At 39.5% G+C, this 12,377-nt stretch overlaps 1 long non-coding RNA gene across 4 annotated transcripts in view; it reads right to left on the bottom strand.

Moving 5' to 3' along the window:
• Positions 1–3,485: 3,485 nt before the first annotated feature.
• Positions 3,486–12,377, bottom strand: part of LOC117244415 — a 54,435-nt gene continuing 45,543 nt past the window's right edge. For 3 of the 4 annotated variants that reach the window (XR_004497449.1, XR_004497451.1, XR_004497452.1), the window contains 2 exons: positions 9,490–10,408; positions 5,629–5,930 (listed from right to left, as the gene is read on the bottom strand). This is a non-coding gene — a long non-coding RNA (uncharacterized LOC117244415). Of the gene's footprint in view, positions 3,609–5,628; positions 5,931–9,489; positions 10,409–12,377 lie in introns of those variants that run through there. The other variant, XR_004497450.1, reaches the window with a different exon arrangement.

Genomic DNA, 12,377 nt, shown 5'->3' with positions numbered 1-12,377 from the left:
GTAGAAAGCAGGAAAAAATTTGAGCCAGGTATTTGATAGTTCTACCGTAAAGCAGATGTACAGAAACTTTCATGACCTTGTCAGTTATTTGAAATTTTACAAGGTTTTTATATTATTTTATTAGTGTTTAACTTGGAATTGAGTGTGATTCAGGATAACTGAACAATGTTAGAAAATGCTAATGCTATAGGTATGTCAATCACTAAAATTAGAGTTCTGGGACATGCTGGCATAGGCATATTTCAAGATCTCCCCTAAAACCAGAATCTGTTACTACTTATGAACACTCAGGTTTGGAGGCTGGTAGTAATAGAAAATTGTGCTGGTGATGACCTCCCTCCTTCCCTCCCTCCCTCCCTCCTGCACTCTCACAGTGAAAAATTTTTTCCTTATATCTAATCTAAATCTACCCTCTTTCACTTTAAAACTATTACTTTTTGTCCTGTCATAACAGGTCATTCTACAGAGTCCTCCAGCTTTCTTTCAGGCCCCTTTAGATACTGGCAGTGTACTGTAATTCTTTTACTGGTTTAACTTCTTTTGAAGTTGGGCAATTAGAACTATAGACACTATTCAAGATGAGGTCCAATTAATAATATCTTTTCAACAGCAGCAATATTTCCGAGGCTTTAACTGGGAAGATCTCACCAGAACTGTATATGTTTCACAAGTGTATGTCAGGCACCCTATGACAACTATCAGATATTATATAATCAATTCTCTACATGCTCATTTCCTTGTGATGAGCTCCCCCTGGTTTCTCTTCCAATTCCCTCAGCAGAACAGATTCCCTCAGCTATATCCTTGCACTGGGAATGTACAGAAAATGATCCTATTTCAGATACTCCAGTCTAACTCTTGTACAATAACCTGCACTTCTGTCATGTTAGTGTTGCCTCCTAACCTTGTAACACCAGCATACTTCAGTAAGAAGTTAAGAAGGTTGAATGACAAAATAAGATGAACACCAATAATTTCCTATCAGAACAAGTTTTTCCTTGAATTACATTTAACCCATCTTTCAGTTGTCTCATCAATCTCTGCATCACTGGCTTTGCTGAAGTCATGTAGAAGCTCTGCATTCCATCCATAAAAATCTCTTATTTTTTTCCAAGTCAGCTCAATTTGCCATATCCACCTTCTGTGAACCTTATTTGATATAATTAGTGTTATTCTGTTTGCTTAGATGCGGCTTATTCCTTCCTACTTAGTTCAGATCAGTTCACTTTCCTTGAATACAGCTCCTTTACTTGCTCCTTTACTTGTGATATGTAGTTTGCTAGTTACTTAAAATTTTTACTCTGTCTGGTACTTTCTTTTCTCATCCACAAAATAATATAGGCAGTACCCAAATGGTTTGAGACCCTGAACCTATTCCAGAAATAAGGAAGGGTATTCAGCCTTCAAAGACTTTAGCTCCCTGGCCCGCTGCCCACATCAAATATCCTTCAGTGACAGACAAAAGCAGCCTTAAAAAACATTATATTCTTCAGCCTTTTCCCAGCCAGCACACCTAAGGCTTTTCTCAGAAAATTCCCAAAGCACTTTACTGAACTGTAACTAAAGAGTCTTCTTGAGGTTAAATCCTAACCTCTCTGGCAGTCTCCCCACCTTGCCTGGTCTGGAGCTTTTTATCCCAGCTCTTGTGAGTGAGTCATTGAGCCACAGCTGGGCAACTTCTTGCTCTCTGTTAACCCCATTGTGCTTGTTCATGGCAGAATGTATCCAACTGCAATCACATATACTTCAAATATACAGATAGCTGTGGTCCCACCTCAGCTCTGGGTTTGGGTTTTTTCACATTTATGTCAGGTAAATTATTGCTATAAATGAAAATAAAGAAAAGTGAAAGAAATAATTCAGAGAAATAGTACAAGTTGGTACAATCAGATGTAAATACTGAAAAACAAATAAAGAAAAGTGATATAACATGCAGATCTGAAACAGTCCAAAAGAGATTCCTTTTGGAAATAGTTGAAATGTGATTATTTGTGTGACTTTAAAAAACAAAAGGAAAAATAAGGAATATACAGCACAGGATAACTCTATAGGCTTGGTTACCTTACTTTCATAGCCCTGAAAAGAAAAATTTGATTTAAAGAGATGGAAGGGTTACAAAATTTTTCATTACTGGTGCAAGCACTGAGTATAAAATAAAACATAAAAAAAAAGGGTTATTTTACGTGAGGATTAAAATTCCAATGATTTCATGTCTCATAAGGACATTTTTTACCTTTTCTCCCCCTCAATTTCACTTATTTGTAGAGTATTGTCTAACAGAAAAAGTTCTTTTCTCTGTGGAGCACCACAAGAGTGCCTCAAGGAATTTAGCCAGACAAAGTGAGACAGATGTGTTAAACAGATGGATGCCAAGGAAGTGGCTTGGTTTCTCAAACAATGGATGTGAAGTACTGGGGACTAAGTGGAACAGAGTCTTGGCTGGACTGAATTAGGGGAGGGGATCTTTCATCTTACTGCAAAGAAAAGAAAGAAAAACATCTATTCCATATTGATAAACCAATCCCTTAATTGTCAACTTTTCTGACTAATCTAAGTGCATATTCCTCACATTGGCCCACAGCTCAAAGCTGTCTTAAGCAGTAAACCTTAAGCACAAGGTGCTGCAATCTTCCTTCAACCCTTAAAGAGAATGAAATAAGCACAAATGCCCATCCTAACCAGCTGAATGAAGTAGATATCACACATTCTCCTGGCACTGCCGAGGCTGCCCTATGGTCCCCTCACCAGCTGCAGGTGTGCAGCAAACGAGCACATAGAGCTAAGTGACTGTGCAGTGTCACCCACAATATGCCTGGCAGGGAGGCAGAGTTACCACCATGCCCTGGTGACTTGACATCTACCTTTTGTGAACTTCATGGTATTTGTATGAAACAGAAGTAATGTGAAGTCAAAAAAGCAAGTTTTAGTCCCATGAAGCATCTGGGAATGTAGTCTGCATTCGGTCACCAAATGATTTAGCAGATATAGGTCTCATTCAAGTCATCATTTGAGGTTTTGTAAAGCTCTATTTACTGTCTACAAGAAATAAAAAATAGTTCTTGTACCTCTCACTTCAAATTCCCTAAAAAGACTCATTTATAAAAAGATGGATGCTCAGTATTGTATTGAAAATTATCTTTTTTAAAAGTATGTCTGGTCTGCTGCTTAATAATTGATCTCTCTCCAAACCAGAAGGCACTTTACAAAATCCCTGGATGTAATCATGTATTCTTAGAGATGGGCTGACTACTCCTTTTCCCAGGCTTTACAAAATGAACTCTGTACCTCTTCAAATGTATGTGTCACAAGGATGTTCCTGAAGTCTACTTTTTATTTTTCATGTGCTAAGCACGAGGTATGTGCTGAAGTGTGTAAAACTGAGGCAGTCTGAAAGGGATGGGCAAGAAGCACACCCTGGTTTTTTCAAGGTTTTTAAACCTAAGATATAATTAATTACAAGAAAATTAACACCACCTTACCTTTATTATCTCTTAGAGGTTACATCATGAGCTTTGAACCAGTGGAGTTATACTGGATAATTACTACAGCTTAATAAAACAAAACAATCTCCATTTCTTAGAACAGATGTTTTTGTTCTCAGATCATGCCTACACATAGAAAACAAAAATTATTTATTGCAGGGTGATAATACCCAGGAACCATTTAGCCACATGATCCTAAAATTTCTGTATCTTGAGCTTGTTAAGAAAATACCAAGTGGACTGCTTTCAACAGGCTCAGAAAGACTTTACATCCTGCATGAGACAGCAGAGCCACGCTTTACTCTAGAGAAGCACAGACTATAGTTTGGCATCTAGGAAAGCACACGTTTCTGAGCATCATCTTCATCAAGAATCATGGGGTGATAAAGGCTGCCAGTAATTTTTCTCTGTGGTTTTTGTACTCCTCAGACCCATCAGTCACTTAATCAGCACCAGCAGTTCCCTTGCCCCGAGATTCACGTTACATTTAGGTGCTGAAAAGGTTTAGAGAAGGGCAGCTAAAATAAAAATATCACCTGTGAAGAGAAAATAAAGGAAGCAAAGCCCACGTGCCACAATCTCAGTACTGAATTCCCAGTTACTTCTTGGGGAGGTATGCACAAGACTCCACTACCATTAGGCACATTGCTTTTGATGTCCCAAAGTGTACAGGAATGTATTTAGATATGTATATGTGTATATATATAGGGGCCCTCAAGGGAGAGAAGCCTTGAAGCAGACAAGGTTTGTTCTGGTAATTATGTAGGACAAATATCGGTGACTGGTTAACAGAACAAACAAGAGGGATGGAAAAAAAGGTGAGAAGTGAAGCAATTTTATTTTCCAACGGGGGAATTATTTCCAGAATAGAATGGGACATGGGGTTTAAATTAAATTTGTAAGAGGCAGGGCTCCCTGGAAATAAGAACTCTCACAGGATTTGGTGATGTACAGCTTTCTTGACCTGGCAGGAATTTTCCTTTTCCATTTTATGACACATAAGGAGGAAATCCATGTGCCTTAGAGGTGTAAGACTGTTATTCTGCAGCTTTCTCTACAGGAGTGTGTGGGATATGACAATATTGCAAGCATGATCAGCAGCATCAGTGTGAACATCTTGGTGTGTTTTACCTTCTGTGCGAACAAAACAGGGAGCACAGCTTTTTCTTAGATTGTATGAGTATATAGCAGTTGTTGTGAAAGCCACAAGTGGATTTTGAGTAGGGAAGCAGGCTAATGGTAAAGTCATAGACACATCAATATAATTTCTCACTTGCATTTGCTGTAGCAGCACCCTTTTCACTTTCTTTTCTCCTAGCCTACTTTCCTTTTCTTCCCTTTCCTAGGATAATTTCTCTGTCTCTCCTTTAAACCTCTTCTTTCTTGAAGCATCCCTGAAATCATTACCCTAGCTGCTACAGACTCCCCTACTTTCCTTTCTGCCCCCTCTTCCTAGTCTGTGCATTTCTAATCTTGCTTGAGCCTAACAGGCGAGAAAAGCCCGAAAAAAAATGCAGTCAGCAAAGCTCACTGCTAATGCTTCAAAATTAATATTCCCCTCTGGCATCCTCAATGTGTTTATGTGTTGTTGTATGTCTGTAATAGAAACAACAAGAGGTAAGGCCCGGGCAGACAGGAGTTTGGGATGAGCTCTTTAGACCAAAACAGAAGCAAACTACAAAGTTTGCTGTCACTTGCTGACCTAAGCTGTGATCTACACTCAGTACGCCTGTGTTTGAGACTGCAGTCTGACCATAAACCTCACAAGCTTTCCATGTGCCTGAACATCTGAACAGAACTCTGCAGGTTCCTGGATCTTGTAAATGGTCTTTCTGGACCTGTGAGCCCTTGTGGCTGGGCTAAAGACCTTCATCCCTCTTTCATCCCTGAAACTACTCAGGTTTGAATTTTTCCCCTGACAGATATGGTCTGGTTGAATTTCCTATGAAAAAAGATTTATTTAAATTTTAATAAACCATTTATTTTATAGCATTTTCCCCAGGATTTGCAGCAGCAGATTTGCAGCAGGTTCTGAAATGTCAATTAACAATAAAGCCTTTTCAAAAATAAAATAAAGCTTTATTTAAACAGTCAAATAATCATTTAAATTATAAATTAAGTGGAACTAAGATTATTCCCTGTATTTTCACTAGTAGAAGAACAGCTGAGAATTAATTGGATTGGTTTCTCTTCAAACTGATGGAGGGAATTCTAAAACATTCTGCTTTAAATCTCCATTAAACAGTTTCAGATGTATTCAGTGGAGGAAGGCACTTAATTTCTATCCTGCAGAGTTTCCACAAGGATTCTGGGAGCCACTAAACACTGGAAATATGTAGGTTTTCTTCTTGGAATTACCTTTGATAATGAGGCTGACTTTCTTCCCTCGAGATGGCTAATCAAACCAGGGACGATGTCTGTGTCTTACTCCTCAGAAATGTCCCAAAACTGTAAGAAAGTGAACAGGTTGTTTCCTGAGTGCTAGTCAGCTGGGAAAGAGCCAGCAGCTGGAAGCTGCTGCGACACACAGCACTGAAATAGGGATCATTCAAAGGGAGCACAAAAAATGTCACAGTGAGAGACAGTGAGCAGAAGCAAGTTGATTGAGATTCCAAACTTTTCTGGTCACTGAGGATTGCAAAAGCCTTTTGCCCCTAATCCAGAAATTAAAGAAGAGCTTTCCCTGAGGGTTATACATATTTTTGTCTCTTCCATATTGAATTATATGGGATTACTCCAGTTGCTCAGCAGTAGTCCATTACACAGGCTATGCTGCCCTAATGCACCTACGCTCAGCAAAAGACATTGGGATGCAACAGATAGATTAGTTTGTATGAATTTGTTTAGAACTTCTCTTCAGCAACCTACTGGAGAGTTCTGAACTGGGGGGGGCAGGGATATTGGTTTATATAGTTGCTCATCTGTTTGGGTTATGCTTTTTTTAAAATTTTAGTTACATTTTGGATGCTTTGCAACCAGTCCAATTACTCTAAATTACTGTTCCCATATTTGTGTGAAGTCTGTAACTATCAGGGAACTTTTGAAATTTATAAAATTAGAATGTCTTTCATTCATAAGTCACAAACACTCATTGATAGCTTCACTAAAAGCTGCAGCTTTTGGAATACCTAAATGTTCTACAAATTCATTTCAAAATGGCACTGCTTTATGGCATCTAACATTTGAACTCTTACTACTCTTTATTCCCGTTTCAATAGTGGCTTTCTAAAAGGGCTAACAAAAGCACAAAGAAATTCTTTGGAGCTACAATTATATCCTTTTCCCACCTTTTCCACCATTCTACCTTTGCTACATTAAGATAGTGCCTCATTTGCAGCAAGTTACATACAATTTTGCAATACTTAGAGGTTCTTGTAATAGCCAGGTAGGACTAAGAGCTGTTTTACCTTTGGCATTTAATTTCTCAGCATATTTCTGTTCAGAGATAGACCCCTTGAAGGAATGTTTTCAGTATGCCATACTGGGAAATTCTTGTAACTGTGCAGACAATTACAGCTCATTACAACAGTGAGAGTCGTTTGCCTGCCTGCTTTCTCAGTCTTCATGTTGAAATGAGAATTCACTGTTGTTTTTTGAACGGTAAAAAAGGGAGAGGTTTATGCCAACATTATCTATACTTAGAAATATGTATGCATCTATGGCATTCTCATATGTGCATGCCAAATATCTAGTGACAAGGGAACTAGATCTGTCTAAAGCATCACTTCAGACAGTTTCAACAACCACATTATGGCTTCAATTGCTGTATGTCTACAAGGTAATATTTTGTTGCATTCACTTATATACATTAAACTGCCTTTTATTTTATTTGTGGGACTCTGATCAAACTGGTAGTTTTTAAATCTCTCTGTGATTAAGCACCAAAAGAACAGTAGGGACTAATTTCTGTTTCCTAAATGCCACTTAGTGCCATTTGAAATGCTCAAAGATACCTGGGGCATTCAGATGGGGCTGGCAGCTACAACATCGGATAGAGAAATACAGAAGTGCTGTTCTGGAATGAGACCTGGATGCCAGATGGCATACCCTAGAGCATCTCAATTGCTTCTACATGCCTGTAAGTGCATAACTGAAAGGAGAATGCAGTGAATTTTCAGGCAGTCATTTAATTTAAACCTCTGCCTAAAAGTGATACCTACATTCACTGTATGCACTCACTGAAGAGAATTACAGAATCAGAATCACAGATTGGTCTGAGCTGGAAAGGATCCATAAGCATCATCAAGTCCAGCTCTTAGCCCTGCACAGGACATCCCCAAGTGTCACACCATGTGCCTGACAGTATTGTCCAAATACTTCTTGAACTTTTTCAGGCTTGGTGCTGTGACCACTTCCCTGTGGAGCCTCTATCAGTGCCAACAGCCTTTTTCTAACAGCTATCTTAAACCTCCTTAAAACTTCAGGCCATTCTCTTGCCAAAGAGTCACCAGAGAGAGGAATTCAGTGCCTACCTCTCCATCTCACAAGGAAGTTGTAAGCAACTGGCTTTTAGGCAGAAAAAACTTAGTCAATAGAAGCCTCTAGTTATTTTTCTGTTTCTATGAAATAAGCAGTGAATATATTAATTTAGATCTGGATTTATCTGTCCTAGGTTTAATGGACTGTAACCATTTATGGGACTTGAATAGTTGGATTCAGCTCCAGAGCTGAGTAGCGACTGCTATTTGAGATTACTTAGAATAATCAGTACAACTGCATGGGCATGGCACATGAGACACAGCACCCGTGGGAAATGTGCACCCTCTTGGAACAACAGCTGACCAGGCCAGATCTTGTGGTATTTCAAATGGTGCTAGATCATTGTGTTGATGCCTTAAGTTTTAGCTTTTATATTTTCCAGATTAGTGCTGCTTTAGTGTATAACCCTAAAACTCCATAGCCTGTCAGCTACTGTTCTCCCATTTTATTCAGACAAAACAATTTCTCTCTAGGCCTAAAACCCAAGGCCACCTTATCTTCAAAGGCCCAGAAAATTGTAAACTACAGTGAAGTAGTGGGGGAAAAATGGGGAATAGGACTCCACTACCTGAAGCCATAATTGGACAATTAACCTCTGATATGCCAAACTTCATCTCTTATAGACCAAACTTACATCTGTCCGAAAAACTTGTGATGGTCGTCCATCTTGGGTGTAGGCTCTGAGAGACTCCTGCACAGCCCACGGTCTGAAGGCCTTTCAAAAATTACCGACCCTTTGTCTTTCAACTCTGTTCTAGGTAGCCATTCCAGGCATCCATCAGTGTTTAGGTGACTGTATCCCTCCCTTCATGTGATGCAGGAATCTAAGCTCTACAGTAAACAGTGGAAATCTAAGGCTTGATTCAGGCAAACAGACAAGTTAGTGTTTTCTCTCTGCCAGGAGGGGCCCATTTCTGGTTTGTGTCCAGCTTAGCACCAGAATCCTGGATCTCTTACTGCAAAGCCCTTTCCCATGTGGTTAATCCCCCAGCATGTACAAGTTCATGGGGTTATTCCTACCCAGATGTAGGACTTTACTGTTTCCTTTCTTGGACTGCAGGAGATTTTTGTCAGCCCCTTTCTCCAGCCTGTCAAAGTTCCTCAATGGCAGCACAACCACGTGGCATATTAGCTAGTACTTTTGATTCCTGAGGGTTCACTCTATCCTTTCACCTAGGTCATTAAGAAAGATGTTTATTTGTATTGACTGGGACTATTCTCCTATTGACCAACCTCCAGCTGGAATTTGTGCTGCTGATCACAACCCTTTGTGCCCAGCAGTGCAGCTGCTGCAGTTTTCACTCAACATCTCAATATCCCCTTACCCAGCATGTGCTTCATCAGTTTTGTCTGTAAGATGATGGTCTTGAAAGCCTTGCTAAGCACAAGACAATCAATACTTACTGCTCATCCCCTGTCCTCCAAGCCAGTCATCTCATCACAGGAGGCAGCCGGATTGGTCAAACATGATTTCCCCTTCATAAATTCATGCTGAGTACTCCCAATCACTTTCCTGTCCTTCACGTACCTGGAAATAATTTCCTGGAATTGTTGTTTCAACACTTGCCCAGGAATCCAGAGGCAGCTGGACAGCCTGTAGTTCTCCAGATTCTTCTTTCTGCCCTCTCACACAACAAATAGAAGTGATTGCTTTCTTCCAGTTCTCCAGAAGCCTGTGTTCACCATGACTTTTCCAGTATCGTAGAGGCTGGCCTCATTATGACATTGGTCAGTGCACGCCTCCCATGAAATCATTTGTGTGTGCCTAATTTCTGTGTTCCCTTCCTTGATCAATGGAGACAATGAGGGAAAGGCTTCCTTGTTCTAGACTTTGTCTCGTCTCATTGGGACTCCTGAAGGTCAGTGTCCACAGTAAAAACTGAGGTGAATGAAGTTTTGGCTTTTTCAGTGTCCTTTGACACCAGATTTCCTGTCCCATTCAGCAACAGTCCCACATTTTCCCTACACCTCCTCCTTCTGACTTTTTGTGACATTGAGGTCACTCAGCAGACTCAAGTCAGATAGGTTTTGGCTTTTCTTACCACATCCCTTCACATTTTTGAAATACAGAAGGAATCTGGATGGTTAGCCTGCACTAGGTAATGTTTAGATTTAACACCACCCTTCTTTTAGCAGGGCTCTTTCACTTGAGGCTTAATGTTTGGATCCAACTTTATTTCTCAGGTTACATAGGCTGTAACCCTAGATTTGATTTTGAGCTGCAAGAGCAGCACTTTTATTAGAGCTGTTTTCCCCTATATACATCATGTCCTGTTCAAATTTACCATGCTGTACATAGGTGTTACAAAAAGAACTAGAAACATTTAGGGAAAGGGAAAACCATCCTGGTTGTCATTTCCTGTTGCTGCCTACTCAGTGCATCCAGGGCCATCCTGCTTCAGGCTTCTAGCAATCTGATGGATCTGGAATACTGCAGTCAGGTGTAACTGTAATAGATGCAAAACACTGCTGAGAGAGATAGATTTTGGTACAATAACCAAGGCAAAAAACATGCACAGCATTCAAATATTATTGTGTAGCGTTTAAAAACAATAAGAAAATACAAGGTTTTACATGCACATGGAAGAGTAGAAACCATTACAAATTAATGCAAGACCAAAATTTTTGTCAATCCTAAATAAAAAAATGGCAGGGATATTACAGTGGACTATGCTAGAGATCATGTTGAATTCTACCACAAGGAAGCTGAACTGGCAATTAGTTATAGTAAATCAAAGTGGATTTTCTTACATTGAAATATGTTCCTATTTGGAGATAAAAGGCTTTGTATCTTTTAAAGAGAGTTATCTATAAGTGTTTATGACTTGCTATGAATTAATCTATGTCCAGCAAACCTAATTTTGAGGAAGATCTCATGATACAAGGAATGTAGCTATCTTTCACTTGCTTTGTTATATGTTACAGTTATTCTAAGATGCATGTAATAGGTAAGCAGGTAAAATACTCTTTGTTCATAAGTAGGTAATATTGTCGAGGTCATATCGCAAGAGTCATTCATTTCTCATTCATGACCGACTTCTTTACGAAAAGGGAGAAGAAAAATATGTGGAACTCTTCTTTTGCCATAATTTTTTCAGCTGCCAGCTGCTTCCCCAGGATCCCTGTACTAATGGGAAAGAAGTAGCACAAGTAGCACCTAAACAAGTGCTGATAAATTGCATATATGCAATAGGAGCACTGCAGGAGGTGTCACAAATGTCATGTTTACGGTACATGTGCAATGCCATTGATATGTGGTGGCCACTAATCCAGACGTGCCCAGGCTCCTGTGCCTACATAGACTGATTTAGTGCTCCACATACAAAGCAAGACTCAATAAACATGCACAGACCCATGCAGGTGAGATTTATCTGTCCAGGACTACCATGCCTCCCAATCAGCACTCTGCTTTACAGCTTCTTTAAGACAGCCAGTTTCTGTATGATGAACATTCCTGACAAGTCAACATGTTGATTACTCAAAACCTGGTGATTTTATGTTTTTCTGACTTTAATGTCAAATCCAGGACAGAAAACAAAAAAGTAACCCCATATTTCTCACTTAATACAAATGTGTAGACTTGTCCCTACTCTCTCTCTTTCATGAACCAAAGTATCATAACATAGGGTCACCTTCCTTTATGCAGAATCCTGATTCTCTGACACTTTCATTATTTTTACCACAGAACAAAATGGCTTCAATCAGATACTGGTACAAGTCTGAATAACCTGATCTTTATTATTGGTCTGATTCTCTACATATGAGAAAAAGCTGTATAGAAGTGTTTTAACTCCTCCCCTAACAAACCTACTTTTTTCCCAATATAAGAAAAGACTTGGTATGAATTAATGGGACAAATGGGCAGCTATAATGACAATAGATATCTACAACATCTGATGCACTTCAGACATAAACAAATCTGTGCCTGCAGGCTCTCTCTTTTCTTCGGCTGACTTCTTCGGGGAAATCCAGAACTTCTGTTTATCCTGTCTTTTTATCTTTCTGAAGTGATTCAGGGACATTAACAGTTGCAATGCCTTTCCCAGATGAGCTACAAAAAGCAAAATGCCAGCTGAAGTTGTTCATTATACCAGTAACTTATCTCTTATTTACTTGTGGAGAGTGCATTCAGAGCTGAATTCAACCAAATATAGCAGCTGATGCCTTAGTGTTCTTCTGGTCCCAAAATGTCATTGCAAAAGGATATTGTTCTTCTATGGGTACTATGTCCTACCTTCTAATTTTGTGCAGAGTCTTGCATAACTTAAGACTTCCTAAATACATCCATGCATGGGCACAGAGCAGGAGTCAGCTGCACATTGCAGACATGCATTTAAGGCATCTCAGTGTAGGAGTCTACACATGAATTAAAGTTACCATTAGAGTAAGCAGATATCTGTAGTTTGTCTCAGCTAG

This window comes from Parus major, chromosome 1 (genome assembly GCF_001522545.3).
Source record: "Parus major isolate Abel chromosome 1, Parus_major1.1, whole genome shotgun sequence".
Lineage (NCBI taxonomy): Eukaryota > Metazoa > Chordata > Aves > Passeriformes > Paridae > Parus > Parus major.
The sequence above is the reverse complement of the archived record's forward strand: the minus strand, read 5'-3'. Positions and strand labels throughout refer to the sequence as shown.